Here is a 5,116-nt window from a genome sequence, read left to right as displayed (position 1 = left end):
ATCTCGGTGCCTCCGTTTCGTTAGTAGATTAGCTTCGGGTTTTTTAGTCCTCGCATGTACGGCGCTCGGACAGATGGCGGTGCTTCTTCTTCGAGTTGGTCTTTCGGGCTCCGATCCTCCTCGAGTTCGTCTGTCTAGACGTAGTCGACAAAGCTCCGTCGTAGATTCCTGTCATCTCATTGGGATGGTGAGGTTAGGGTTTCTCTTAATGTGGTGAGATTTGGTGTCAGATGATTAAGATCTACGCAAGGGTTCAACGGCGAGAACTGCGGCTCCAGGGCGTCGGTCCTTAGGGGCACGTGGACGAAGACTTCCCGACTATCATCCACAAGGTCAAGCTAGCTCCAATAGGATAGCGGCAATAGCAGCGCGTCGATGGCTTGTTCTGACGGTAGTCAGTGGCGGAGCCAACCAGCTCAAGGAGTCGGACAAACTCTTTGCACCCTGACGTGGTCAGCATTTGTCCAAGGAATTAACAATACTAATCATGGTTGCTTTGTACTAGTTAGTGAAGAATGGCAGAAGCAGCCCGGGCAGCTGCCCCGGGTCGCCAGGAGCTAGCTCCGCCACTGGCGGTAGTACTAGTTGTTTACTGGTCTCGGAATTTCGATGTAATTTAAATCATGTTTAAGATGTTTATACTTCCGGTGAACTTTAATAATAGATCTGATCTTTTCACAAAAGAAAATTATGACTATTGTTTTTTTTTGAATGACGACTATTGTTTCTACGGTAATGCTACACCTACATTGGAGAAGTAACGTGCTTTACATGATTAGCAACATGGGTAATTGTCATTGGAGAAGGGGGAGGATGGGGTCCCACTGACCTGAAAATAGGGGGAGGGAGGGCAGAGAAGGATTTAGGAAGATTACATAAAAACCTTTTGTAGCATTACGTGGGTGTAGGATTATCGTTGTTTCTAATACCTCGGATACCTTATCGCAAAAAAAAAAAAAAATACCTCGGATACCTTAGTGACCTTCTACCATATTTGGAAGGGATTATGGGAGATATGGAAATAACTGTATGGCACCACTTGTCACGACTCCCGCCAACTAAGGAAGTTATCCCTAAATCGGTTGTTGAATAAGATTTCTTCTCAGAGCATTGGATTTGTGTCTTTCAAGGCACTACTCTCTCTTTTTTTTTGCGAAGTTCAAGGCACTACTCTGTGTCTACATAAGAAGCGAGAGGTTCCCTGCGGGAGACCAAAGTCACTTAAGATCCAAACTCGGTCAACATTCACAAGTCAATACAAATCGAACACGCCGTGAGCATTTCTATACTCACATACCTTTATATTAGCAATAATCGACAAATCCCTCAACTCTAGAATCAATGCAATCATGATTTTACTAAATGGAGAGTTGAAGGATTTGTATATAGGTGTAAGAAAAATTCTACTAAGATTTTCCGGCAAAAAAAAAAAATCTACTAAGATTTATTTGTGTTTTCTTTCCCATTACTAAAGAATCACAATAGTATTATTTGTACAAGGAATTACAATATTAATTTTGACTGGCATGATCACACATGACAGTGCACCAATGGTACAAGCGGACCCGTCACCATCGGCATCCATTCTTTTCTCTCACTGTCCATATTCTTTCTCGTAGTCATGTGGATGGTGACACAACCCCTTCAAACTTGCACATTAAATCTGAAATATTAATGCAACGGAGAAGTAAAAATCAAGATGGTGAATAGTACATCCACCAAGAATCATGCGTGCCATAAAAAATGGCGAGCTTTGATGTCAAAATCATGTTGGTGAAATGTCATAATCTAGTTTGAAATTCACCTAATATTTTAGAGCCAAAGTTTAGGGAAATGTTTACGATCGGCACGCCGGCCGAACGTTCAGCCGGACGCTCGCTGTGCGTTAGATCCATATGGATGGAACGCATCAGCTCGACTTTTTCTGGGCCCATGCACCGCTTTTAGCCAGCCTTATCTTCTCAGTTCTCACCAGAACACCGTCCTCCACTCGTTTTCTTTCCTGTCTCTCCTTCGTTCTTCCCAAATCGATCCCTTTTTAGCTCCCCTCGCCATGAACTCCACACCACCATGGATGCAGCCTTCAAGCACCCCCCCCCTCCCTCCCCTCTCTACCTCCCTACTGAAGCGCGTCCTCACCACCTAGGTGGCGACGAGCTGCTCTGTGCCCTCCCCCGTCCCTGTGAGCTTGAGGCGAAGGCGCTCGCACACCATGCGGACGTGACACCATTTTTTTGCAAGACGCCATACTTCTTGCTATGACTTTGTTTTTTATTTTTAGCTGGTTGCAACTTTTTGATTTGTCGGTTCCAGCTTTTTATTTTGCCGGTTATAGCAATTTCATCCATGAGCATCAATCTTTGATTCGTTGGTTCCAACGTTTTTTCCCATCGGCAGTAGCTTTTCACTTTGCTGGTTCCAACTTTTGATTTCGGCGGTCACAACAACCCCCCTTTTTCGAGAGTAGCAAATCTTTGATTCATAGGTTGTAGCATTTTATTTCGTCAATAGTAGCTTTTTGCTGGAGGAAGGGGATCGATGAAGAATTTTTTGGCTACAACCATGTACCACAGAAGCTTCAACCATGTGTGCTGCGAGCTGTGTACACTAGAGCTACAACCGGAGACGCCCGTCGCCGACGAGGCTGCAACCAGCACGGGCGGTGCTACAACCGGTGTCCAGCGAGCTGCAAGCGACACAACGGCAAGCTTCAAACCTTGTGGGTCACCATGCCGGTGATGGTGACCATACCGGTGAGGGGAGCTGCAACTATGGTGGTGAGGTGTTGGAACCGTCTTTTATTTTTGCTACGACCAGCCACATGTTTTGCTACATTTCGGTGACGAAGATCCATGGTTTTGCTGCAACTGGCATTTGTTTTTGCTGGAACCGGCTAAAATTTTGATCCAACTGACTTTTTTTTGGTTTTCTTAGTTGCTCAGATTGTTTTTTTGCTGGAACATAGTGCTGCAAAATTGACGATGACGGTGAGCCGGCGGCGGCGACGCCATGCTTCCATGGGGTGCGCGATCTGCTGGAACCGGCTTTGGCCGCAAGCTCCAGTAGGCTTTCAGTGGAGCTGCATCTCACAGATCGATGGGTGGCGCTGGGAACGACGGTGAGATTGGAAAGGCATGTGACAATGGCAACGGCGAGCGGCGGCGAGGTGCAGCGAGCTGTGTGGACGGACGTGGAGGACGATGGGGCGGCGACCACGCCGTGCGTGGGGCGAGCGGGAGGCTGTGCGCGTGTAAATCGCTAGTTGTTTTAGGATAGGAAAGAAGGAGTCAACGGCTGTTAGTTGCCAGATCGGACGTCTGCGGTGCGACCGGCCGAAATTTCGGCCGACGCACCGACGCCTATCACTCGCCCAAAGTTTATGTTGAGGAACAAGTGGTTAAGACACTGGTTCGGATCCAGGTCTTCACATATGTATTGTAAAATTCAAGAATTTCGATAACACAATTTACTAGCATTAGTTCTGTTCAGCAAAATGAAATAAACTTTTTCACAGTAGGGAACATAATTTGAGGGCAAGAACTGTACTAAGACTGAGGGGCTCTTCCGGGTGAGTGGTGGATATCACAAAGATTGAGGGCATCCTCAAGGCGGACCCGTAAACCTCCCGCAATCGTCCGGACCGTACTGTCCAGACCGCGAAAGCCATCCAACGCGGTCCTGTATCGGTCCGGGGACGGTCTGGACGCTATTTCTCCCGCAAAATGAAGACAAAAGTGGAGGAGGTTTGTGGGAGTCCGGACACGTGAAACGTACGAATCCGACACTCCATGTCCACCCAAAACCCTTTGCGGACCTCGTGACTCCATCCTTCGCGTTTTCTCTCCTTCCTTTTTTCTTTCTTGCCGTCGCTGCCGCTCCACCACCCCGGCCACCACGCCACACCCCTGCCGGAAATCTGCGTCTTTGTTACCTCCGACGATCCAGCATGGCTCCCCGCTGCTTCTCCTTCGTCTCCGTTCAACCCCCTATCCTCCGACCGCCTCGCCAGGTACCATCCTCTACCATGCCCGTCAACTCTTCGATGAATCACCGGAGCTGGAAACAGTTGTCCCTTCTTGTTTGTAGCAATGGATTCTGATTTGGAGTATATATATGATAAGTATGTTGAGTCCTCCGACGACTCGTCGGGCGAGGAGGAGTACTTCCGATGAGACAACAATGATGCAGGCGGTCCTTGAAGACATGGAGCGTGCGGAGGAGCATGTTCTCAATTTTAAGGGCTCGACCAATGGTCGTCGAGTGCTCAACCGCAACAGGGCGCGTTTGCATTTAACACTGATGGCCGACTACTTTGCCCCTGACGCACTATTCGCTGACCATTTTCGCCGGCGTTTTCGGATGCACAAGACGGTCTTCAGTCGTTTGTACCATGGCGTCCGGCCCTACGATGACTACTTTATCCTGAAGAAGGACGCCACGGGAACGGTTGGCTTCTCTAGTTACTAGAAGTGGACGGTCGCACTTTAGATGCTTGCATATGGCACGACCGCTGATTCATGGGACGACTACCTACGGTTGTCTGAGCGCACATGCGGAGATGTCATGGTCAGGTTTGCAACTGCTGTGGTAGAGGTGTTCGGACCTCAGTACCTGGGAACTAACCGTGGCAGACACCGAGAGGCTCCTGGCAATCTCAGAAGCAAGAGGGTGGCTAGGTTTGCTTGGATCTCTTGACTGCATGCATTGGAAATGGAAGAATCGTCCGAAGGCTTTACAAGGGCAATATCAGGGTCATGTTAAGAAACCCACCATCATTCTTGAAGCAGTAGCATCACATGATATTTGGAGTTGGCACGCTTTTTTTGGCATTCCTGGGTCTCGAAATGACATCAATGTGCTGCAACAATCGTCGTTTTTTGCGAGGCTGACTGAAGGAAAAGCTCCTCCTTGCCACTATATTGTCAATGGACATGAGTACAACATGGGCTACTATCTAGTTGACGGTATCTATCCTCCATGAACTACCTTTGTCAGCACCAGGGGCGGATCCAGCCCAGCCCAGCGCCCCGGGCCTCCTTTGTGCATTGTAGCAATTGCTACAATGTTTTGCTGAATTCTACAAAGGAAATGGGCCTCACGCCCTGGGCCTGCCCCC

Source organism: Triticum dicoccoides, chromosome 6A, assembly GCF_002162155.2.
Source record: "Triticum dicoccoides isolate Atlit2015 ecotype Zavitan chromosome 6A, WEW_v2.0, whole genome shotgun sequence".
NCBI lineage: Eukaryota > Viridiplantae > Streptophyta > Magnoliopsida > Poales > Poaceae > Triticum > Triticum dicoccoides.
This window is presented reverse-complemented; position numbering follows the sequence as displayed.